This window comes from Chlorocebus sabaeus, chromosome 24, assembly GCF_047675955.1.
Source record: "Chlorocebus sabaeus isolate Y175 chromosome 24, mChlSab1.0.hap1, whole genome shotgun sequence".
NCBI lineage: Eukaryota > Metazoa > Chordata > Mammalia > Primates > Cercopithecidae > Chlorocebus > Chlorocebus sabaeus.
This window is the reverse complement of record NC_132927.1, coordinates 37,610,593-37,637,587: the sequence shown is the minus strand read 5'-3', so window position 1 is coordinate 37,637,587 and position 26,995 is coordinate 37,610,593.

Below are 26,995 nucleotides of genomic sequence, written 5' to 3'. Positions count from 1 at the left end.
ATAGGTAACAGGTTGGGAGACCAGTTGAGGGCGGACTAAAGCCTCAATTCCTGATGTGAATATTTAATAACTCCTCATTTCAGGAAAAGGTTGACTACCAGATGCCCGGTACTGTGGCTCCAGAGCCCACTAAACCTCGAGTTACTCCAGGAGCAGAGGTGTGTTTTGGCAGTTACCGCTGCCACTCAAATCACCTGGATGTCAGGACATGCCCAGTTGATTTAAGAGCACTAGAGAGGGGCATTTGCTGGAAACCTCTCATCTGTTATTTAGCAGCCACATGGCTAATTACTTATGATACAATGATTTCCTAAGATGATAGAGCAGGGTAGGTTTAAAATAAAAATGTAAAGCAAACTCAAAAGCATTGTAACAAATGTAACTTCATGTTGGCATGTGAGGATTACTCATATACCATTTCAGGATGGGGTCCCTGAGATCATCACTTAAGCTTGAACTACAGTTAATCGGCATGACAGTGACCCAGCTTTGCACTCCTCAGCTGAAAAAACCCTCCCAATTTGTCAGGTTCTAGCTGTTGTCATTTGTCCAGCTGTGTTTTGACCACAACTGGTCTGGGAATCAAATTGTTTTGCATTTCCATGGCACATGGAATTTCATGACAGAATGCTCATGTGGTGGTCTCATGCCTCAACTCCCTGGTGTACACCAGAGGGTCTCTTGCCGCTCAACCTTCTACTCTATGCTCCTGTCTTTTCCAGCATGCTCCATTGCCCCAAACTGATGATGGGAGAGCCAGGCTGCAGTGATGTACAGCTCTCAAAATCCAAGGCTCCCTGTATAGAGAAATCTAAAGTGTTATTTGTGTTGCTGTTTTTTTTTTTTTTTTTTTAAATTAAGATGAAGTCTTGCCATCTTGCCAAGGCTAGTCTCAAGCTCCTGGGCTCAGGCAAACCTCCCACCTTGGCCTCCCAAAGTGCTGGGATTATAGGCGTCAACCACTGTACCTGGCCAGAGGAAGCTAACATTCTAAGAAAAAAAGGCTTTTTATAAAACACTTTTATGCATATATAGGATGAGTCCTTTGAATTGGTCTTAAAAATCCAAATCCAAGAACTCCTTACAGATAACAAATGATTTGAAATTAAAAATAAAATATGAAATGGACATAGCTTTCTGTTACTATATTCTGTTTAAAACCTTGGTTTTCAATTCCTCTTAAAATAAAATGCAAAAACCATTAATAAGATCTATAAGGCCATGCTTGCTCTGGTCTTGCCATATCTGAACACCCTCCATTCCCCAGACTGTAGCTACTCTGGCCTGCTCTTGATTTCTTTTTTTTTTTTTTTTTTTTTTTTTTTTTTTTTTTTTTTTTGAGACGGAGTCTCGCTCTGTCTCCCAGGCTGGAGTGCAGGGGCTGGATCTCAGCTCACTGCAAGCTCCGCCTCCCGGGTTCACGCCATTCTCCGGCCTCAGCCTCCCGAGTAGCTGGGACTACAGGCGCCCGCCACCGCGCCCGGCTAATTTTTTGTATTTCTTAGTAGAGACGGGGTTTCACCACGTTAGCCAGAATGATCTCGATCTCCTGACCTCGTGATCCACCCGTCTCGGCCTCCCAAAGTGCTGGGATTACAGGCTTGAGCCACCGCGCCCGGCCTTGAAAATACACCGTATGCCTCAGGCTCTTTGCACATGTTATTTTCTCCACCTAGAATATCTTCCTCTTTCTCTCCTCCTTTAAATTTCAACTTTTTTTTTTTTTGAGACAGAGTCTCTGTCACCCAGGCTCAATCTCTACTCATTACAATCTCCACCTCCTGAGTTCAGGCAATGCCCCTACCTCAGCCTCCTGAGTAACTGGGACTATAGGTGCACACAACCACACCCGGTGATTTTATTTGTATTTTTAGTAGAGATGGGGTTTTGCCATATTGGCCAGGCTGGTCTCGAAATCTGGACCTCAAGTGATTCACCCACCTCGACCTCCCAAAGTGCTGAGATAACAGGCATGAACTGTGCCTAGTCAGATTTCAGCTTTAACTTTTTTTTTTTTTTTTTTTCAGAAGACTTCCCAGAATCAGGTCTAGTCAAATCCCTCTTGACTTCATAATCTTCTAGACTTCTCTGTAGAGAAAGCAATTAATTATTTGTGTATTTATTTATTAAATGTCTTATTCCCTTCTAGGCTGTAAACACCAGTAATAATGGATGCTGCATTCTCAATGCCTAGCAAAGTGCCTGGTATATAGACTAATGTCTAATTGTTGAATTATTTAGACAATACATGTTTATTACAAAACAAATTATTGAAAGTGCAGAAAAATACAAAGAATTAAAACTATGAATTAAATTATAAATAAAATTATAACTTACAATTATAAAATTATTAAAATAATCTATAACCCTATCTCCCAGGGATAACAACCATTAACATTTTGTTGTTTCCTAGTGGCCTTTAAAAAATATATATGGTTGGGCATGGTGGCTCACGCCTGTAATCCCAGCACTTTAGGAGGCTGAGGAGGCGGGGATCACCTGAGGTCAGGAGTTCGAGACCAGCCTGGCCAACATGGTGAAATCTTGTCTCTCCAAAAAATGCAAAAAATTAACTGGGCTGGTGGCAGACACCTGTAATCCCATCTACTGAGGCAGGAGAATCGATTGAACCTGGGAGGCGGAGGTTGTGGTGAGCTGAGATCACGCCACTGCACTTCAGCCTGGGCAACAGTGAAACTCCGTCTCAGAAAACAAACAAACATGTGCAGTGTATAAATAAGCATTGCCTGCTGAAAGTCAGATCCTGTGGCCATTTAGAAGAGTTTTCTTAAAATGTACTAGGCTCCAGGTGTTCCAAACTGATGTCACTGGGGGAGAGCTTTGAGCTACAGTATGACCATTCACTGTCTCTAACGCTGGTGAGGCATGGGAGGTGCGGATTGAAATCCAGCTCCCCAGAGCAAATCTAGGACTCTTCCTGCTCCACTGTCATTCTAAGAGTATTTATCCAGGCTCTTTTAGTCAAGTAACAATTTCTTAAATATTTAGAAATATGTCACCTCACTATTTAACTTTTGTTGCTGCTGCTGTTGTTATTCTTTCCCCTAATTCGTATTGTAGGGGATTTTTAAAGAACTTTGGTATTAGATTCCCAATTCTTAGTTCTTTTGTAATGGGGAGGTGGCTAGAAATGCGCTGGGAACAATGGGTTAATCTCCCTCCATTCCCAAACAGTGGTATGATTTCCCTGTACCAAGTGCCTAACACAGTTTATCTCAAAAAACATGCTTCTATCAAGGGGCTAAGTCCACAGAGTAGATACTGTTCTTATTCCCATTTTGTACATGAGGAGATGTGGCTCAAAGAAGTCATGGAACTTGCCCACGGCCACACAGTTAGAGTCAACCTGAGTCCAAAACCTAGACTCTGAACCACTATTCCACACTTGCCAAAGTGGCTCCCTCTAGGTTTCAACAAGTAGATCAGGAATATGAGTAGGTTTCAAAGAGCCTTGAAAACCCATTGTGCTACAGTAAAATACATATTTGGTCTTCATCCTATTTTCTGGTCTATGACTCCTAAAATCTCCAAAGTAATATCTTTTTGTATGCTAATGAGATGACTGATGGTTGGAAGTCTCCAGGTAGCTTCAGGATGGGGGATGATCACAGGAAAGTCCAAGCCATGAGTAGAGGGTTGGGACTTTCAGCCCATCCCACAACCTCTGGGGAGTGGAGAGGGGATGAAGGTTAAGTTGATTACCAATGACCAGTGATTTAATCAATCACGTCTATGTAATGAGGCTTCCATAAAACCCCCCAAAAGACTGGGTTCAGGGGACTTCTGGATAGCTGGACACGTGAAGGGTCCTGGAAGGTGGTGTACCCAGAGAGGACGTGGAAGTTCTGTGCCCCTTCCTCACATAACCTCACTCTATACACTTCTTTATTTGTGTCCTTTGTAATATCCCTTATAATAAACCAGTAAATATAAGTAAGTGTTTCCTGAGTTCTGTGAGTCACTTTGGCAAATTAACTGAATTCGAGGAGGAGGTTGTGGGAATCCTGACTTATTCCAGAGACCCAGACTTGCAACTGGCATCTGAAGTGAAGGGCAGTCTTCTAGAACTGAGTTCTCAACCTGTGGGATCCGATGGTACCTCCAGGTACATAGTGTGAGAATTAAATTGAATTAGAGCTGTAGAATTGATGCTTGCTTGGTGTGTGGGGAAAAATCCTCACACATTTACAGAAGTGTTCTGTGTTGTGAGAGTATAGTAGGAGAAACTGAGTTTGCTTTTCCTCAGTAGCCTCAGATTTGGTGTCAGAAGTGGGATTTACCAGACTGGCCTCTGGCTCACAGGAACATGTGATTTTGGGTAAAAAAGGACAAACGGGTGGAGGGTGATAAATTTGATTCTCAGGTGACCATGTGGCCACCTATTAATACAAGAGTTATTAAGAAATAATTTTTAGGCAGCTAGAAAGGATGAAGGTTCTCAGTGGAGCTTTCCTTTAATAAAAAGCAACCCCTGAACCATTTCCTTTCTAACTGAAAGCGGCTTGAAAAACCAGACTGGCAAGCATTGATAAGCAAATGCAGGTGGCTAGAAACCAGGTCCACCCAACATGGCAGTTCCTGACCTCTTATCCTTGTCACCACATGTGGCAGGTGTCATGACCACCTCCAGATAACACCACATGTGCAGTACTTCATGGCAATCCGCATTTGCATATTAAAAGACAAAGGTGGGAGGACCAGTTTTTTCGAGGGCTACGTGAATGACATACCTGGTTAAATGAATCCCCCGGGCCCTGTGCAAATCAGACACTGCCTCCTCCAACCTCCCAATATAACCAACTGCTTTCTGCGGCATGTGGGTTTTCTCTGTTTGGAGACTCCCTCCCTCCCTCTGTATAGGGGAGCTGTTTTCTTCTTTCTTCTTTCTTGCCTATTAAACTTTTCACTCCTTAAAATCACTCCACGTGTGTCCATGTCATTAATCTTATTGGTGTGAGACAAAGGACCCATGTTGTTTCTGCAGTCATTGGAGCCATATTACCATGGTGTGAAACAGTAGCTGTGTTGCACTCAGTTACTAAAGGCAAAACCTCCAATGAAATTTAGAGATGCATGCAACTCCTGGAGAGTTGGTTTGATGGATGCATAAAGAAATGCAGACTTATAACAAACAACAAAAAAGTAAAATATACAATTATGTGGTTATTGCTATCTGTAATAGCTAAAATGAAATTAAAAGACAGTGCTGGGTCAGACCTCAATGCTACACCCAGTGCAGATTTCAGTGAGTTAGAACTTCAGTCATTAGCCTCAGAGCTATCTCCTAGAAAAAAATTATGCCAGGACTACAGAAAGTGCCTCTAAGACCTGTGTTTACCAAGAAGGTAGTCAGTGTGTGGAAAGGGCAAAACAAAGAAGCTACTGAAACCAGAGGGTATAGTGTGAAGGAATTGTTTCATTTTGTAGACTGGCATCTGAAAGATTCTCCCCACGACCTGAAGACTTAAGGGAATGAATAACTCCTCCCTTCTCAGGCCCAATCCCAAGGCAAGACCAGTTGTGCCAGCAGCGTGCTTCAGCAAGATAGCAGAAGTAGGAAGAGAACTGGCCAGAAAACACGTACCCCTGAAGATGGAGAGAGAAGCCATCTGGGTAACTCGAAGCAGTTACATCATATTGAGACACTTCCTGTTTATAGGAGACTATAAAACCCCTGCCCTGTCCTCATTTGGTGCTGACACCATCTTAGGCCTCAGCCCACATGCACCCAGGCGCTCATTAAAACAGCGTGTTGGTTCACACCACCTTGTCTTTTTTGTTGGTGTGCTCTTGGGGTTTGAACCAATACAAGAGCCTTGCAGTATCATCAGCTTCCTGAAGAACCTTTACTAAAATGGATAGTGAGAGTAACTAATTTACGGGCAGTATCTTTGGTTTTAAATGCTGCAGGGTGGAAGAGATACGTTTGGGTTGATGCAATACCCACAGCTCACTGTGGAACGGTCATGCACTGGAGGCGATTCCTGAGGGAACAGCCAGCCTGGTGAACTGGATAAAAGTCATTTTAAGGTCTGTTTACTCTGAGGATGGAGATTGCCCGACTCCACCTAGAAATGCTAAGTGGAACACTCCAGTTACAGCAGCTGATATGCTTCATATGCAAGCCATGTGGGACCAGCTTTGTAATGACTGGGATAGTCACCTGCTGAATTATGTAAATTCTGTTATTAAGGGGGCACCTTTAATGTAGATCCCCATATAACCTTACTGTTTTGCAAACCCAAAATAAAGTTTGAGAAGCTTTATCCAGCTTGTTGTCACAGCTTCCCCTCATGGGTCTTAGAGATGCTAATTAAAACATTAGATTAATTAACAAGAGAATGGGAAAAGACAGAGAAGAGAGTGAAAGAACTTTCCAGGAAGGTGGACATTTTTAAATGGTTATTAAGAAATAAGGTGAATAAAGAAAACATTGATAAAGGTGAAACTAAAAGGAAAAAGAGGAGAGTCATGGGATTTGTCTGAGCAGGGTGGAAATCTTTATATGGTTATCAAGAAATGAGGTGAATAAAATGGAAATGTATGGGGTCGAAACAAAACTCTTAAGGTTGGATGGACCAATATTAAAGGGCTCCAGACAGGTTTGCTGTATTTACCCTCGTTTGGAGAAATACGAAAAGTCAGGAGGCAAAGATTATAATGAGAAAAATGATGTAAAATTGTCTAAAGCAAGAGTTAGGCAGATTAATCAAGATAAAGATTGACAAAAGGGCTGGGGTCCCTTGGCTCAACCTCCTGTCAGGGACCCAGAGGCCGTTTGCACAAGAGTGGGTAAAATGGTCAGGGGTGGAGAATTTCCAGGGCTCCTTGACCCAGGAACCCAATGTACTGTGATTTCAAAACCTGTCTGTAAAGTCCTAATGGAGGCTGTAGTTAGGAAAGTAAGAGTTGACGGAATTAGGATGTTAAATCAATTTAGTCTAAAGCTGCCTCCTTACATAGTTTAGGTTTCTCCATACATAGTGACCCTAACCTAACTGGATGTATAAACAGACTGTTACTACTTTGCGACAAGTTGCTGAATCTCAGCCAGTCACAGGCAGCCAACTCTTCAAGCCTTGTTTCAACAAGGCAAATGCCAAGCTGTAACCAATACAGTTGTTTTTGTACCTCTGTAACCAAAAAGTATCTGAGACAAGTCTCAATCAATTTAGAAGTTTATTTTGCCAAGGTTAAGGACATGCCACAGGAGGGCCTGACCACAAGTGCCCAAGATGGTTGGGTTACAGCTTGGTTTTATACATTTTAGGGAGACATAGGACACTAAGACATTAATCAATACATGTAAGATGTACATTGGTTTGGTCAGGAAAGAGGGGACAACCGGAGGTAGGACCCAGGTTTCCGGGTCATAGGTGGATTCAAAGATTTTCCGATTGGCAATTGATTGAATTTATCTAAAGCCCTGAATCCACAGAAAGGGCTGTCTCGGTTAAGATAAGGGTTTGTGGAGACCAAGATTCTTATTATGCAGATGAAGCCTCCAGGTAACAGGATTCAGAGAGAATAGATTGTAAATGTTTCTTATCAGACTTAAAAAGCTGTCAGACTCTTAGTTAATCCTCTCCTGATCAGGATGAAGAGCTGGAAAGGGGAAGGAATTCTCTACAGAATGTAGATTTTTTTCACAAGAGACAGCTTTGCAAGGCCATTTCAAAATATGTCAAAGAAATATATTTTAGGGTAAAATACTTCAATTTCTTTTAGGACTTGCTATCTGTCATGTGATGCTATACTAGAGTCAGGTTGGAATTGGTTTTTTTTTTTTTTTTTGGAGATGGAGTCTTGGTCTGTCACCCAGGCTGGAGTGCAGTGGCATGACCTCAGCTTACTGCAACCTCCACCTCCTGGGTTCAAGCGATTCTCCTGCCTCAGCCTCCCGAGTAGCTGGGACCACAGGCGCTTGCCACTGTTACAGGAAGGGGGTCCGTATCCAGACCCCAAAAAAGGTTTCTTGGATTTCACGCAAAAAAGAATTCAGGGCGATTCCATAGAGTAAAGTGAAAGCAAGTTTATTAAGAAAGTAAAGCAATAAAGGAATGTCTACTCCATAGACAGAGCAGCCCCAAGAGCTGCTGGTTGCCCATTTTCATGGTTGTTTCTTGATGATAAACAAGGGGTGGATTATTCATGCATCCCCTTTTTAGACCATATAAGGTAACTTCCTGACGTTGCCATGACATTTCTAAACTGTCATGGCGCTGATGGGAGTGTAGTAGTGAGGACACCAGAGGAGGTCACCCTTGTGGCCCTCTTGGTTTTGGTGGGATTGAGCCAGCTTCTTTACTGCAACCTGTTTTATCAGCAAGGTCTTTATGACCTGTATCTTGTGCCGACCTCCTAGCTCATCCTGTGACTTAGAATGCCTTTACCATCTGGGAATGCAGTCCAGTAGGTTTCAGCCTTATTTTACCTATCTCCTATTTAAGATGGAGTTGCTCTGGTTCACATGCCTCTGACACCACCATGCCAGGCTAATTTTTGTATTTTTAGTAGAGACAGGGTTTCACCATGTTGGCCAGGCTGGTCTTAAACTCCTGACCTCATGGCATCTGCCCGCCTCGGCCTTCCAAAGTGCTGGAATTACAGGCATGAGTCACTGGAATTTGGTGTCTTATTGCTACAAAAAATTTTAAGATCTCTGTTTTAATATTAATGCTGGTCAGTTAAGCCTGAATTCCAAAAAAAGGAGAGTATCACAGGGCAAGTCTGACCCCTGCTTCCTATCAAGGCCTGAACTACTTAACTTTGGAATACCCTTGGCCAAGAGGAAGGGTCCATTTAGCTGGTTGGGGGTGCTTAGAATTTTATTTTTAGTTTACACTCCTGTTTGCTGTATGTCACTTTCTTTTTTCTGTCCATACATGTTATCTGACTGTGTGGCAGCCCCAGAGTCATCTGAACCTAATCTCATTCTGGGGCTGCCTGATTTGTGAATCATTCTTTGCTCAATTAGACTATTAAATTTAATTTGTCTAAAGGTTATCTTTTAGGCTGGGCGCGGTGGCTCAAGCCTGTAATCCCAGCACTTTGGGAGGCCTAGATGGGCGGATCACGAGGTCAGGAGATTGAGACCATCCTGGCTAACCTGGTGAAACCCCGCCTCTACTAAAAAATACAAAAAAAAAAAAAAAAAAAAAAAAAAAAAACTAGCTGGGCGAGGTGGCGGGCTCCTGTAGTCCCAGCTACTCGGGAGGCTGAGGCAGGAGAATGGCATGAACCCGGGAGGCGGAGCTTGTAGTGAGCTGAGATCCGGCCACTGCACTCCAGCCTGGGCGACAGAGTGAGACTCCGTCTCAAAAAAAAAGTTTGTCTTTTAACAAACATAAAAGTTGATAGGAGGATTAGTATATTTAAACATGCTTTATGTAAAGTGGTTGCATCTCTTTTGCCTGATTGCATTTTGGAGATGGACATTGTATCTGACTGGGAAATGTTTCCCATACCTACTACTGTAAAACAGAAGGGAAAATCTGCCCTTCAATCACTATTAATTGGGCAGGTTAATTGGGAACTAGTAAGATTGCCTGAGCCCACACAGTGTAGTATAGAAGCTCAAGTGCCGGTAGGGGCAAATTCTTTGTTTGATAGTCCTGTATGGAACATAGACCAGGGCTTACGGCTTAAAAGTGAACACCTCCCAGTGACAACTGTGAAATGTTTGAACCAGAGTGACTCCATCTTGAATAGGGGCTGGGTAAAAAATAAGGCTGAGACCTACTGGGCTGCCTTCCCAGGTGGTTAGGCGTTCCTTTTTTTTTTTTTTTAAATTATACTTTAAGTTCTAGGGTACATGTGCACAACATGCAGGTTTGTTACATATGTATACTTGTGCCACGTTGGTGTGCTGCACCCATCAACTCGTCAGCACCCATCAACTTGTCATTTACATCAGCTATAACATCCAGTGCAATCCTTCCCCCCTCCCCCCTCCCCATGATAGGCCCCGGTGTGTGATGTTCCCCTTCCCGAGTCCAAGTGATCTCATTGTTCAGTTCCCACCTATGAGTGAGAACATGCGGTGTTTGGTTTTCTGTTCTTGCGATAGTTTGCTGAGAATGATGGTTTCCAGCTGCATCCATGTCCCTACAAAGGACACGAACTCATCCTTTTTTATGGCTGCATAGTATTCCATGGTGTATATGTGCCACATTTTCTTAATCCAGTCTGTCACTGATGGACATTTGGGTTGATTCCAAGTCTTTGCTATTGTGAATAGTGCCGCAATGAACATATGTGTGCATGTGTCTTTATAGCAGCATGATTTATAATCCTTTGGGTATATACCCAGTAATGGGATGGCTGGGTCATATGATACTTCTAGTTCTAGATCCTTGAGGAATTGCCATACTGTTTTCCATAATGGTTGAACTAGTTTACAGTCCTACCAACAGTGAAAAAGTGTTCCTGTTTCTCCACATCCTCTCCAGCACCTGTTGTTTCCTGACTTTTTAATGACTGCCATTCTAACTGGTGTGAGATGGTATCTCATTGTGGTTTTGATTTGTATTTCTCTGATGGCCAGTGATGACGAGCATTTTTTCATGTGTCTGTTGGCTGTATGAATGTCTTCTTTTGAGAAATGTCTGTTCATATCCTTTGCCCACTTTTTGATGGGTTGTTTGTTTTTTTCTTGTAAATTTGTTTGAGTTCTTTGTAGGTTCTGGATATTAGCCCTTCTTAGTCATAGGATCAGATAGACAGTCAGCACAAGATACAGGTCACAAGGACCCTTGTGATAAAACAGGATGTGGTAAAGAAGTCAGTCAAAACCCACCACAACCAAGATGGCAATGAAAGTGACCGCTGGTCATCTTTGCTGCTCGTTATATTAATATATTATAATTATAATGCATTAGCATTCTAAAAGACACTCCCACCAGCTCCACAACAATTTACAAATGCCATGGCAATGTCAGGAAGTTATCCTATATAGCCTAAAAAGGGGAAGAACCCTCACTTCCAGGAATTGCCCACCTCTTTCCAGGAAAACTCATGAATAATCCATCCCTTGTTTAGCATATAATCAAGAAAGAGCTGTAAGTATACACAGTCGAGCAGCTGTGCTGCTACTCTGCCTATGGAGTAGCCATTCTTTATTCTTTTACTTTCGTTTTTTTTTTTGAGATGGAGTCTTGCTCTTTTGCCCAGGCTGGAGTGCAGTGGCATGAGCTCGGCTCACTGCAACCTCTGCCTCCTGGGTTCAAGCGATTCTTCTGCGTCAGCCTCCTGAGTAGCTGGGATTACAGGTGCGTGCCACCATGCCTGGCTAATTTTTGTATTTTTTTAGAGATGGGGTTTCACCATGTTGGTCAGGCTGATCTCAAACTCCTGACCTTGTGATTCCCCTGCCTTGGCCTCCCAAAGTGCTGGGATTATAGGCATGAGCCACCATGCCCAGCCTATTCCTTTACTTTCTTAATAAACTTGCTTTCACTTTACTCTGTGGACTCACCTGAATTCTTTCTTGCGCGAGCTCCAAGAACCATCTCTTGAGGTCTGGATTGGGACCTTTTTCCAGTAACACAACTACTAGGGCTTTGAACTAGAGAATTTCCATTTGAGGGGCATTTACCTTGCTATGGGACATTAATGTAAGGTACCCTTATGACTGAAGCATGTAAAATGATCCTGAAACCCGAAACACCCATGATGACTTGGGTGTTAGAGAATCACTCTAATGTGGACAGCAGTGCCCAGAAGAGTTGCTAATAAAATGGAAAGTTTTATACAGGGTCATGCTACCTGAGGAATTCGAGGAGATTCTCACAAGCAAGGAACTGCTTTTCCCCTAGGACTGACTCTGGAACTGTGTGAGGGGCTGCTGGACTCCGTCACTTGACTGACAAAGAGCACTTGGTTTATGGATGGCAGTTCCACGGTGAATGGACAACATACCACTGGGAATGATGCCACTCTTTGACTGAAGAAGGTAAAAACAAATTAGCATGGTGAGCTGAATTGCACGCTGTTTTCCTAGCAATGATGGAAAATACTGAACAGTGCTAGAAGCCTCTAGGTTTGGGTTTCTACTGACTCACAACCAGTGACCAAAGGCCGGATGGTATAGGAGGGCAAAGGAAATCTGGCCTCTTAAAGGGATGCCCATATGGAGCATGGTCCTTTGGAAATTACTATGAAAATTTAAGGGGTGCCTTAAGGTAGGCATCTGAATGCCCATCAGAATAACTCCCTCCAGGTTCTAAAGGTGTCTGGAATCAACAAGTAGATATCCCCATGTGCTTGCTCAAGGGGGCCACTTGGGTCCATAACATGAGTGGATATGGGGGTTGTGCAGCAGTGCAGAGATGAGCTAATCTAGACATGTTCCTCCAGCATCTTCTGGGACACAAAATGCCAGTAAAAACTGTTCTGTTTGTCAGCAAAAGAGACAGAGACTGCCTATGGCTATGTGGCAGATTCCCTGGTTGGAAGGCCCTGAACATAGCTGGCAAGTGAGACTGATGCTGATGGCCCTGAGGGGCTACGAATGGGTCTTGACAGAAATAGACACTGACTCTGGATTTGGCTTTGCTTACACAGTGGAAGATGCAAATGCTCAGAGTGCTATAAAAAACCAGAACAGATGATATTGCGTGAATTTGGACAGCTGACCTTCATTTCTTTAGACCAAGGAACACACTGTACAGCAATGGGCAGAGAGTTATCCTTCTCAGAGTTATAGTTTAACAGAGAAGCGGAACATGCAATTGAAATATTGGTTGTCTAAGATGGGAGAGATAAATGCAGGAAGGGCTGGTTTGCACACCTTCATGAGTGTGTGCTCATGCTCAACATGGGTGGGACTAAAGGAGAGTCCCCCCTAGAGTTTCCTCTGCTTTCTGGTGGAGGTGGGGAAGAGTGGGTAAGGCAGGATACCGGGATGACTATGCAATTCTTACTAAGGGAGCAGCACACTGGTATAATGACTATACTTTGTTTTCCTCTCTTCCCCACATCAGCTCAATTCCCCCCCCCCTTACCTAAGGCAGTAGTCACAGGACCAGGGCTGTAATAACAAGTACTGGAAACAGGGATGATTCCTAAGCAAGAAATGGTAACTATGTTTTTAAACCTTGTGTCAGAATGTTTAAGGGCCTAATAGGGGTGGGTTATGTCTTCATCCCATCTGGCAAAATTGGGGTTAACAGTGAATGCAGCTGTATTGCCTAGTGGTAAAAATAGCTCACTAATTCTGCACCTGAGTAATGCTACCTTATCTGAATAGGCATGGATTGAGGGAGAGGTATTTGCTAGACTAGTATTACGCCTGTGGTGTAGACCAGCACAATGTTCCTTCCCAAGGTAGAAAAGTGTGGGTATAAATGCAGAGAAAGAGAAATAGTAGCTGAGGGTAAAATAATAAATAAATGGGTTATGGAATAAGGGAAAACCAATGTATTAGTCCATTCTCATGCTGCTAAAAAAGACATACCTGAGACTGGGTAATTTATAAAGGAAAGAGGTTTAATTGACTCTCAGTTCAGCATGGCTGGGGACGCCTCAGGGAACTTATAATCATGGTGAAACTTTATATGGCATGGCAGCAGCAAGGAGAAGTGCCAAGCAAAAGGGGGAAAAGCCCCTTATAAAACCATCCAGATCTCGTGATAACTCACTCACTATTATGAGAACAGCATGAAGGTAACTGCCCTCATGATTAAATTACATCCCAGGAGGTGTCTCCCACCACACATGAGGATTATGGGAACTACAATTCAAGATGAGATTTGGGTGGGGACACAGCCAAACCATATCATCCAATATTGCATTAATACCTTGAGAGGCTCAGAGAAAGAGATGACATTGTCTCTTAGCTCAATTATATCAGATGTAAACTATATGTTTGCTGAGGCCACTCTGACTTTTTTCCTTTTTCTTTTTTTGAGACAAGGTCTCACTCTATCACCCAGAGTGGAGTGCAGTGGCTTAATTATGGCTCACTGCAGCCTCAACCTCTCAGGCTCAAGCAGTCCTCCTGCCTCAGCCTCTTGAGTAGCTGGGGTTACAGGTGTGCACTACTACACTTAGCTAATTTTTAAATTATTTGTAGAGACAAGGTCTCACTATGTTGTCCAGGTTTGCACTCTGGCTTTTGGAGCCTGAAAAGATCAAATGGAAGTCTGCAAACCTGAGTGGCCTCACCCTGGGAGACATATTCATACCATATGATGGACTAGACCAACTGTTAATAATTGAATTGGTTTCTGGTAATATGGCAGTATCTTTTGAGTTTTTATATCCCTTTGATGTAAGGGGTCAATGTTTGAAGAGTAGGGGTGGACAATGATACTATGAAATATATATTTGGTCTCTGTTTCCTGGCACATATAACTTTTAAAATCCTTGGAATTGCCAAAGCCTTTTTCTGTGCTAATGAGTTGACTGATGGTTGGCAACCCCTGGGTTGGGGTGTGGTCACACGAACACCAAGGCATGATTAGAGGGTTGGGACTTTCAGCCCCATCCCCTAATCTCAAGGGAAGGGAGAGGGCTTAAAGTTAAGTTGAACACCATTGGTCAATGATTTAATCAATTAGGCCTATGTAATGAAGCTTTCAGAAAAACCCAAAAGGACTGAGTGTGTGGGAGGGGGAGCATCCAAGAGGGGAACAGAACACCTCTACATACTGGGGATTCACTCCCCAACTCAAAGGGGACAGAAACTCCAGTATTATGGACACTTCCAGACCTTATCATATGTATCTCTTCATCTGGCTGTTCATTTGTATCATTTAAAATATTCTGGCCAGACACAGCGGCTCACCCATGTAATCCCACCATTTTGGGAGGCTGAAGTGGGTGGATGGCTTGAGCCCAGGAGTTTGAGACAAGCCTGGCCAATGTGGTGAAACCCTGACTCTACTAAAAATAAAAAAATTAACTGGGCATGGTAGTACAAGCCTGTAATCCCAGCTACTCAGTAGGCTGAGGCACAAGAATTGTTTGAACCCAGGAAGCATAGGTTGCGGTGAGCCTAGATCATTCTACTGCATTCCAGCCTGGGCGGCAGAGCATGTCTCGGTCTCAAAAAAAATAAAATAAAATATCCTTTATAATAAGCTGGTAAACATAAGTGTTTCCCTGTGTTCTGTGAGCCATTCTAACAAATTAATCAAACCATAGGAGGGGATTGTGGGAACCCCCATTTATAGCAGATGGGTCAGAAGCACAAGCGAAACAACCTGCGGCTTGTGATTGGCATCTGAAGTTGGGCAGTGGGGGAGGTGGCTGTCTTGGGGACTGAACCCTCAACCTGTGGGATCTGACGCTGTGTCCAGGTAGAGAGTGTCAGGTTGAATTGAATTAGAGGACATCCAGCTGGTGTCTGTTGCTGGAGGATTACTTGCTTGGTGTGTGGGGAAACACATCTGGTGTTAGCAGTGTTATGTGACTATGTTGTGTGATTGTGGTTAGCAGGAAGAAGGGGAGTTTTTTTCAACGTCATCGCACCCATGAACCTATTTTGTGTCTAAACAGATTTGTATTTCGTGGGGAGGGGAGAGAAATCTACATTTCATCAGATTTGTATGGAATTAGAAAAAAATATTTTTCACACACTGCCAAGTTTCAGGAATAAGAAAAATAAAGATTTGGCCAGGCGCGGTGGCTCACACCTGCAATCCCAGCATTTTGGGAGGCTGAGGTGGGCAGATCACGAGGTCAGGAGACTGAGACCATCCTGGCTAACATGGTGAAACCCCATCTCTACTAAAAATACAAAAACAAAATTAACTGGGCGTGGTGGCAGGCGCCTGTAGTCCTAGCTACTCGGGAGGCTGAGGTGGGAGAATGGCGTGAACCCGGGAGGTGGAGCTTGCAGTGAGCCGAGACTGCACTATTGCACTCCAGCCTGGGCGACAGAGTGAGACTCCATCCCCCCCCCCAAAAAAAACAAAACAGAATCACCTGGACTAGCAATTCTTAAATGTATTGAACAGTTACCAAGCACTGTTCTAAGCACTTTGTGTATTGAATCGTTTAGTTCTTGCAATAACCTTGTAAGAGAAATACTATTATCTTGGCTTCATGGTTGAAGAAATGAGGCACAGAGAAGTTGTCACTTGCCCAAGGTCACACAGCTAGCTATTCAGTGTTGGAGAGATCTCATCCAGGCAATCTGTTCCAGAGTCTGCGTTTTCTTAACCACAGTAAACAAATGATAATGTCCATTTTCCTGCCCTTGAACTTGGAATGTATCTCCCTGTTAATGAATATAATCAATGTAGTAGTCTTCCGTTCCTCTCGGAAAGACAAAGCTATTACTATATTAAACTGATGGTGGACCTTATAATAGAGGACATCCTGGAGTAGAAGAAATAAGCACCTCTCCTCACTAGGATCAACCACACTAAGTAATTCACACCTTTGTTACTATTTTAACAAGACTGTAGTTCCTCTGGTATGAAATTTGGACAACAAAATTCTTCCTGAGGGTAGAGTTCCGAATTAGAAGGGGGCCTTCTTGGTGAGGGCAGGGATTGGCAAGTAGCTGAAGTTGAGAGGGGATCCCACAGAAAACCACTGTATGTGTTGGGGGACAGTGGTCAGAGTTTGCATACAGCTTCTCTGTAATGTGCGCGTTTGTGAATAAACACTTCTATCATACGTAGAGATGGAAACACATTTGATTTGTACATATGAAGATGCATGCGGTTTAAATGATCTGATACATTCTCTACACCTTTTCAGAGAATGAGACACAACCTAAGTTGCTCCCAAATGGCTCTCAGGTATTACTGCATTTGAGGACTAAACACACATTACAGTTTTTCCCTTTACAGATGGAAAATTAAAGGTAAGGAGTTGGGCTACTTGCTGAGGGGCTCCTAGGAGATTTTAATATAAACCTACGAAGAGAGTCATGACTTTATTCTCCCTCCTGAGGAATTAGCATTTTCCTGATTAAGTGACGTTGAGACCAAAAACTGAAATAACAGATTCTAAAGATGAGAACTGAATCTACCCCAGGGTCCAAATGAGGTGAAAGACAAAATAGGAAGCGTATGCATTGGAAGCAGGAGGCTTTGGCCAGCACCCACATAGCCTCTAAGGTGTAAGCTGAGTGGGTGTAGGAGAAAGACCTGGAAAAGGCACCCGAGGCTGCCTTTGCAGAGAGAGGAAGGTCCTGTACCTTTTTTCATTGAATGTTAAAATCCTGGCAGACTCCTACTTAAGAGCCAATTAAAATTCAGAAAGGAAAAAAGGGGAAAAAGTTTTTAAAGAGGAAAAAAGACAACAAACACACCCACTCTTACAAAAATAAAATCCCACCCCAAAAAACCTTTCTGAAAATGTTTTTTGTGCTTTAAAAAGCAGGGAGGGTTGGAATGTTGATGGAGCCCATGCCGTCGACATTGCATTCTGACTGGCTTCTGTGCACATGTGTGTTAACCTGGCTTGATCCTTGGAAAGAAACAGATCTATTCTCCCCCTGGAAGAAGGAATAGAGCCCATTTCTATCGATGGGCTAGAACCCGCTGTGTGTTAATGTGGTTAGGTGGGGGTGTTGGGGACAATTTGTTCCACATCAGTGCCTCAAAATAAGAGCCTCTCACTCTGGAAAAGTTTCCTTTCCAATCCACCCTCCAATGCAATCAACAGTCCCCGCCAAATCTTCCCTTCGGTCTCAGATTTCAGTTATATAAACTGTTCCAATCAAACAGACTCCTTCCAATTCAGCAAAGGGTAAAACAGCCATTTACACAAACGGCTAGTGGCTTATGTAACCAGAGCTCAGTACACAAATTATGAGAAATCTGCTCATTCATTCAGGTGCCTCAGGTGAACAATGGCAGGCAGATTCCGTAGCTAGCTTTGGTCTCGTTGGCAGAATTTTATTCAGGCAGCTAAAAGCCTTCTTGCCTTTTTTACCCCAAGAAATCAGTCCTTCCTGCAATCTATCTCCAGGTTCCGGAGTCCATCATACAGTACACTTTGCGCTGCCCACCAACCCTCAATGAATCTTAAACACTGCTTTATATTTCAATGCTATTGAAAACTTCTCTAAAGAAGGTGTTCAGTGGCTGCTTGGCATTCCCACTGTATTAAATTTAACACGTCCTCTATTTTGGAGTCTTTTGATTATTTCCATTTGGGGAGTTATTATAAATTATACTATGAGAATGTTCTCTTATCTAAATATTTATGCTGCTGTCCTCATAGTATTAAGTCCTACCAGTGGAACTTCTGGGTCGAGGATATGCCTATTTTGATGGTTTGTTGTTACATACTGTCAAATTGCCTTCCAGAAAGGTGAAATGCATTTACATTCCCACCAGCCACTGCCCCAATACTCTAATTAAAGTCGTTTTATAATTTTATTTATATATTTTTAAATGAAAAAAATTGTTTTAAAGAGATGGGATCTCACTATGTTGCCCGGGCTGGTCTTGAACTATTGGGCTCAAACAATCCTCCCGCCTTGACCTCCCAAAGTGTTGGGATTAGTGGCATGAGCCATGGTACCTGACACATTTTGTAACCTTAGAAACATGATTAAAAAGGAAAGAAAAACTCTTTCCCAAATTGCTTTCCTTAGGAAAGCAAAATACATATAGAAAAGGTTTGATGATCTCTTATTCATCTATCCTTTCATTTGCTACTAGAAAAAAAAATCTTGGGAGGCTAAAATACAACTATGAGCTGCTACCAGACTGATGGGATAGATTCACCTTCGGTCCAATATTCCTCAGGATGTGCTTCCCTTTCCTGCTTCCCTTTGTTCTGCAGACACCAAGTACAAGCTCTGATCGCCAGTCCTCCAAGGATTGAGAAGAGGTGGCTTCTATTGACACAGCAGAAGGGAAGTTGCTATGAGGAGAGAGGAGGGCTCAGGTTCTGTGCTGTCAGCGAAAAGCTCCTGTAAACAGAGTACAACACATTAAGCCCTTGCTGTTAGTATGCTGTCTAGACTTTAAAAATTGCTTTTCTCTCTGTCTTCTACACTTCAACTTTTTACCTTGTTTCTGTCCTTGTATTTGTATAAATGACTGGACTCAAGCATTTCTTCTCTCCTGGGGATTCAATGGCCAAGTTACTTGTCACCCAAGCTACTGTAGTGACCCAGGGTGGACATGATCCTAGCTACTGTAGTGACCCAGGGTGGACATGATCCTAGCCTCTTCTCTACTGTATAATGAATGAAAAACTTGACAACATTTGACCCATGACTCAGAAAACGTGAGTCCTCCTTCCTTTGGGACAATGTAAGTGGATACTCCTTGCAGAAACTGGAGCAGGCAATCCCTTTGTTGATTGTTGATGGAAACCTGGAAAGTATTTAGGGAGTGTTAAGAAGAAAAGTTTGTGGGTGCCACACGTAGGGTAGAAACAGATTGCTAGCAAAACGATTATGAGCCTTTGTTTTCAAATATATTTTACCCAGGAATGTTTCTCTACCCTCTGCACATGATTAAAATCCCCAGGGCCCTCATGCTAACATCTGGCTACTCAGGTCTCTCTTCAAGATGTCGTATTTATCAAGCACTTACTATTAGGTTGCTGCAAAAATAATCACAGTTTTTGCCATTTAAAAGTAATGGCAGGCCGGGCGCGGTGGCTCAAGCCTGTAATCCCAGCACTTTGGGAGGCCGAGACGGGCGGATCACGAAGTCAGGAGATCGAGTCCATCCTGGCTAACCCGGTGAAACCCCGTCTCTACTTAAAAAATACAAAAAACTAGCCGGGCATGGTGGCGGGTGCCTGTAGTCCCAGCTACTCGGGAGGCTGAGGCAGGAGAATGGCGTAAACCCGGGAGGCGGAGCTTGCAGTGAGCTGAGATCCGGCCACGGCACTCCAGCCTGGGCGACAGAGCGAGACGCCGTCTAAAATAAATAAATAAATAAAAGTAATGGCAAAAACCACGATCACTTTTGCACCAACCTAATATATGCCAGGCATTACTATGCATTAACATAAAAATGTTCTCATTTAACCCTCACAGCTGCAATCTTTCTATTTTATTCATTTATTTATTTTTGAGATGGAGTCTTGTTCTGTCCCCCAGGCTGGAGTCCAGTGGCATGATCTCCGCTCACTGCAAGCTCTGCCTCTCGGGTTCGCACCATTCTCCTGTCTCAGCCTCTCGAGTAGCTGGGACTACAGGCACTCGCCACCACACCTGGCTAATTTTTTGTGTTTTTAGTAGAGACGGGGTTTCACCGTGTTAGCCAGGATGGTCTCAATCTTCTGACCTCGTGATCCCCCAGCCTCGGCCTCCCAACAGGCTAGGATTACAGGCGTGAGTCACCGTGCCCGTCCACAACAGCAATCTTACGAGGCAGGTACTCTTATATTGTCATTCCTGTTGTTCCAATGCAGGAAAAACAGTTAAGAAACTTCTTGGAGATGACAGAGTGAGTAAGCGAGGAAAGCAGTCTGACTTTGAGAACCACATGAATAACTGCTGTTCTATACTGCCAATTTATTTAGATTCTTTTGTTCTAGGTTTTTCTTCTCTGCCACCAAAAATCAATAAATCACTTGTCCTCTTATTCTCACCAGGCCTTGCAAAGTGGCTAAGTTAATCTGATAAACAGATTTAGATGGTTAATGGCTGACAATGGACCCATCTCAGTAGATGTATTGTACGCTAGGACTTCGGCTGTGAAAAGCCTAGGGGTGGCAGCCAAGGAGATCTGAGAGAGATTTGGTAGTGGGAAGGGAAGGCAAGGAATGAATGATGGTAATGGGAAGTGGAAGAGGGTGAGGGGTAGAATATTTTGGGGTAGGGGAGCCTCTTCTATCATCAGCCAATGGCTCTCTCAGCACATAGGACAAGACAAGCCCTGGATATAATAATATTTAGGCCTTTGTTAGGATTGATTGAATGCCCAAATGTTTGCCTTCATGTTTAAGAGAACCCAGAATCTTTAGAGAACAACCATTGTCTCCCAACCACTGCCAAATACAATGCTTTGTGGAAACCACATAATTCCATGGTCTATCTACAACATCGAGTTTTCTGCCACGTTTTTGTGATTAAGGAATACAAAAAGAGTAGGACACAGTTGCCCCACATAAATCTATCTGTCACCCCTGCCTGGTATAAGCCAATTGAAATATCACAAACCCACATCAAGTTGTCACATTCTTTTAATGTGATCGACCCACAACATCCCACACATACTTTCCTCTCCTGACTTCCTCTGGGGCCAGGGGCGTTTGTGTTAGAGAAATGATGACTTGCTGGAAGGTGTGGCCAAGGAATAATATAATCTTTGGCTTGAAGATGTATATTTTGGTCCTGGATAAATGTATTTAAAAGATTTTAATGAGTCATGAAGGTAGTGCTGACACTTAGAACAATATTTTTCATGCTCTTTAGGATGAATAACTAACACAGTGCCTGGCTCAAAGTGGAGGCCAATAAATGCTTACTGGTTGAAAGAATGAGTGAGTACTGAGAATTTAACATGGTATGATTCGCCTACAGTTAAGACTGTGCTATAACAGAGGTGAGTTCAGCAGAGTCTTGAAGGGGCTGCCAGAGTTCGGTAAAATGAATTTTCATTTTGTCAGTTCTACAAGCCATATCAGTTGACCTGATATTTTTACTTCTCATTAAAAACATTCCCACTCCCGAGATTATATTTATGTTTTCCCAGTCTTGGCAGCAGGTTTTTGTAAAACCCCAGCTTTACAAAAAATAAAAAAAATTAGCTGAGTGTTAGTGGCGCACACCTGTAATTCCAGCTATATGGGAGGATGCGGCTGGAGAATCGCTTGAGCCTGCAAAGCAGAGGTTTCAGTGAGCCGAGAGATTGTGCCACTGCACTCCAGCCTGCACAACACAGCAAGATCCTGTCTCTAAAAAAAAAAAAAAAGTATGTCTTCCAAGAATGTTTATACTCTTTCATCAGAATAGGTTGTTTTCTCTCTTATTTTTATAAACTGACTGATAGTGGAAGAAATTTGGTGTTACTGCTGCAATAACAGAGCAGATAACACTTACTCATATGTGGGTGGAGCTATTTCTCCCAGAACCGTGGAGCACTTTTGCATATTACCATGCACTCCCTGCTGCGTGGCCTGTGAGCCCCTCACAGAGGACAGAGTGGGCATTCTGCACTCAGTGTCTTCACAGCACACCACCTTTAACACCGGGGCTGCCTGCGTGGGTCCATCCAGTCCAGCACAGAGTGCCTAGGAGGATATGCAGCCCCGACCTGATATGCAGCCCGGGCCTGACGCTGTCATCTCCACTTAGCAGGAAGGAACTCTGAGGCTGGGAGGCAAAATGAATTTCCCAAGCCTACGGTGCAGGAGTCCGTGGTAACATAGAAATAGATTAAAAGATGTTTATTTCCCCACAGAAAGTTCCAGAGCTAGAACTAAAAAACAGACATGCTTAATTTTAAACCTGTGTGCAAGTATCCAAATAACCATCCACTCTTTGGATACTCTATTGTATCCAAATAGCCATACACTCTTTTTCAGGGCTCAGATCAAAACAAAATCCAACGCAAAGCCGCTGAAACTTAATGGAGAGAGTTATCCTAGTGTAGACTAGAAGATATGGAGCTCACACTGGCCAAAGCTGCTTTTGATACAGAGGTCTTAGGTAGGAAACATAATTAAAATGGCAGAGCAAAAGCCCAGTATCCTGGGAAGTGCATGAACTGCTTCTGACAATGTGTGAGTCCTGTTGGGAGGTGAGATCCTGCTAGGAAAGTACCACTTGGATGAATAGTCTTAGCACAGATTTGGCACTCCTAAGGGCCTTGCCAATTTTCCACACACAGATGAAGAAACACTGTAGACCCTCTTGAGTGCAGCTGCTCTCAGAAACCTGCTTCCAAAGAGTGGAACATGAAAAGAGAGGGTGAAGAAGTAGCTTCATGATGGAGGAACCTGGCAGACACTATGTTGGCCAGGTGATCAAGGTTCACATCAAGGATAATAAATCTTGTGGACACATGGATCTCTGGATATGATGTGATGGGAGTAGCAATATACCTCTGTGGTCTCCCCTCCCAAATCCATAACCCCAGTCTCATCATGAGAAAAATATCAGACAAACCCCAACTGAGGGACATTCTACAAAATACCCAGCACAGTGCTCCTCAGGACTGTCAAGGTCGTCAAAACCAAGCAAAATGTGAGCAACTATCACAGCAAAAAGGAGCCAAAGAAGACAAGACAACCAATGCATGATCTCAGATGGGGTCCTTGACCACAGAAAGGACAACCATGGAAAAACTAGTGAAATATGAATAAAACGCAGAGTTAATAGTAACATACCAGTCAGTGCTTCCTTCTTAGTAGTGACAAATGCACAATGACCATGTAAGATAATAAAAATAGAGGAGATGGGATGAGGGCATACAAGAACTTTCTCTACTGTCTTTGCAATGTTTCTGTAAATCTAAAAATGATTACATTAGTTTTGAGACAGAGTCTTGCTCTGCTGCCCAGGCTGGAGTGCAGTGGCATGATCTGCACTCACTGCAAGCTCCGCCTCCCGGGTTCGCACCATTCTCCTGCCTCAGCCTCTGGAGTAGCTGGGACTATAGGCACTCGCCACCACGCCTGGCTCTAAAATAAAAAATTTTATTTTTATTCTAAAATAAAAAATTTTATTTAAAATACATGGAAAAGTAAAAATAAAAAGATGCACTGCAAGGATAGATAAGAAACTCATAGAAGTACTTACATACAGGGGAGTGGGAATGGGTGCCCAGGGTCAGGGCTGGGAGCGAGACTTCTCAGTGCATGCTGTTAAAATGTCATTTTGAGTTATGAAACATATGACTGTACTACCTGCTTACAGAAAAATACACCCTGGCTCTGTAGCCTGCTTGGACATGTTGAACGAGAGCAACAATGACAAAGAGGAGGCTTATTAGGCAAAATGTTAATTTTTAAAAAATATAGCTAGCATACTAAATGAGGGCCAGACATGTGGGTGTAAGGTTGCCAGTTGCAAATGCAGTCCCCCACAAGGAACTGTTTATGGCTGCCTGTCTGGACCGCTGGATTGTGAGGGTGAAGTTTTGAGAAAGCCATCTGGCTCTGAGGGGCCTCCTGAGGGTTAGCTCTTTTGCAAGTCTCTGGCCATGACAGTTCCATGGCAAGCAGAGCCTCTCATTCTCTCTGTTACATAGATACAGCATCATACAGGAAGGGTACTATTGTATATTACAGATCTGAGTCCTAATAAATAAATGCAGAGGCAGATATGATGCTGTATAATGGAGTGTGGGAAAAGAAAATAAAGATCAGGCAACAGAGTCTTCCCAGGGAGGAGGGAGGGGTTAGAGAGAAGTTGACTTTGGGCCAAATGGTAGGAGCCAAAGATGAGGTTGTGGGCTGCAGGCAGTGGAAATTGTACTGGGCTCATCTCAGCTATGGTCTCAAAGGAAAGACACTTTAGTCTACCTAGAAGTTAAAGAAATTGATTATAGGGAAACGCTGTCACTTCATTTTAAATCCAACCTGAAAGTCAAACCTTTAGGTCCCACCCGCACTTCTTGTCCCTTTGATGTCAGGAGTTGATGTCTGGAGTCTGAAGGTGGAAATGATCTTTTCTTTCTGTGTGAAGTCTCTCCCGGTGTTGTGGGATTCCTTCTCCTTCTACCTGGATCCTTTCCTGGGTTGAAGCCATTTAAATGGGTAAGACTGAATGTTCTCCAAGCCTCTTCCACTTCTAAAAGCCTATGAAATATCTTTGCTTATGGAGAATTGGATTTCATCATTTAAATCCCCTGCAAGGATCTGAAAAGACTAAGAGATGGGCTACTTGGTGCAAAAATTAAGAGTGAGAGTCAATAGCTCCTTTTTAAAAGTCAAAGGAAGGCGGGGAAGAAAAGGCATCCTGACAGGCTGAAAATATCTCCCAAGTTTTCCAAGTCTCTTAAATGTTATGGGTGTGAAACTGGCCACTGGGAATAAAATGTGGAAACAGAAATAGATCAATTAGACGAATCTTTGAGGTTCAAATTTCATGAGCTCATGAGAGCTCTTTGGTCTCCCGAGAAGACAGAATATATGCAAGAAACTGAAAGCTTTTTGTCCATGCAGAGTTTATTTTCTTAAACACTGCTTATCCATTGTAGAACTAACAGTCTTTGTTGAAAGACTACCTCATGATACATTTCAGGTAGAAGTCGAATATTTTATGAAATCATATCTCCCCATGAGGAAGCCCATTCAAAGCTCAAATGATTCACACACAAAAAAGTTCATGGAGTTCTTCATGTCTGAACACACAATTCTCAGGAGACACATTAGCTTGTTTGACAAGTCAGAAAGTATAGTGTTTTTGTGCAAATATTTTAATACAGGAAATATGAGTCTAGTCTATATCTTTCTAAGTCCATGCATGTGAGAGAGTTTTGAAGTAAAATGCCATTTATTGTCTTAAAAACATAAAGAGATGCAAATGAGGATACTGCCAGTGAAAATGCTTCTCTGATCTGCACAACACCAAATAAATAACAAAAACGCACACTAGCAAGTAAGGATAACAGAAGTAAAGTAAGACACTGAGCAACCAGGAATCATTTTGAAAGATTTCCTTATGAAAATCATTTTTAATGATCCTGGATGCACTAGTTTCATGATTAAAACACAGTAACACACATCAAATTGTGCAGCAAAGAGCAGTGCGTCTGGGAGGCTCAGAACCAGTCTGACAACTTTTCCACTATTAGAAAGGGACAAATATCACTTTACAGACTCTGTTTTCAGAAGGCAGGTGTCAGCACTCTTTGGAGACAAGGCAAGAGCAGGCAGTGTGTGGGAGGGGGCACTGCGGGCTGCCTTCTACCTGCCCCCATCTCAGATCCCAGAGAACCCTTAGGTGATGAGGGTCACACAGGATGGCAATCTCTGTGGACCATTTGGATTATAAATATTCTCCCAGGCTGCCTTTTAGTAAAAAGTTACTTAGGGAAATATGCACCTGAAACCCTTCCTTCTCCCATTGGGCAAATGTTTTAGAAAATGATCTGACAGGCCAGGCGCAGTGGCTCACGCCTGTAATCCCAGCACTTTGGGAGGCCGAGGTGGGTGGATTACCTGAGGTCAGGAGTTCGAGACTACCCTGGCCAACATAGTGAAATCCCATCTCTACTAAATATACAAAAAATTAGCTGGGCGTGTTGGCAGGCACCTGTAATCCCAGCTACAAGAGAAGCTGAGGCAGGAGAAACGCTTGAACCTGGGAGGCGGAGGTTGCAGTGAGCGGAGATTGTGCCATTGCACTCCAGCCTGGGCAACAAGAGCAAAACTCTATCTCAAAAAAAAAAGAAAAGAAAAGAAAAGAAAAGAAAATGATCTGCCAAAGCTGCAGCAGGAAGGAAGAGGAAGGGAAGATGCTCCAGAGGCCGAGGAGACGGAGGCAAGGCAGGGGAGGCCCTGACTTGGGTGGAGGATGCCACCCTTCCAAAGAATCTTAGAAGCTGCTATGAAGGCCACTATGCATGGGCTAGGGAGGTTCTCTAAGTGGGGAGCCAGGTCCTATCCCCGGGGAGCAGAGTGCCAGCTACAGAATCTGTGCAGGAAGAATGTGGGCAGCAGCAGTTCTCGGACAGGCATCACTTTAATATACCCCCATTGCTGTCATGACAAAGAGAAGCAAAGGAGAGAAAAGAATGGGGAGGAGGCACATGGAGGGAAAGAGACATGTCAATATTTTCCCAAGCAGAAGATGAGAGCAAACCAAAAAAGAAAATGGGACATGAAGATGAGAGAGAAGAAAAAGCAGGGCTAATAGATATATCCACCATTCAAACACAATTCCAGTGATTTTGTGTACACTTGTAACCCATAATGTTAATTTAATGGGAAATCTCTAGAGAAGCAAGGATCCGAAGACAAGTTCCATGAAGCAAATGTCTCTGGCTCATCAGGGATCTGGCAGCTGGGTTCTTCTCATTCTCGGTAACCCGTGGGCTCTCCAGCTCCCTCTGAGCCAGCCGATTGATGCCGGTGGGCTCCCCACCTTCTC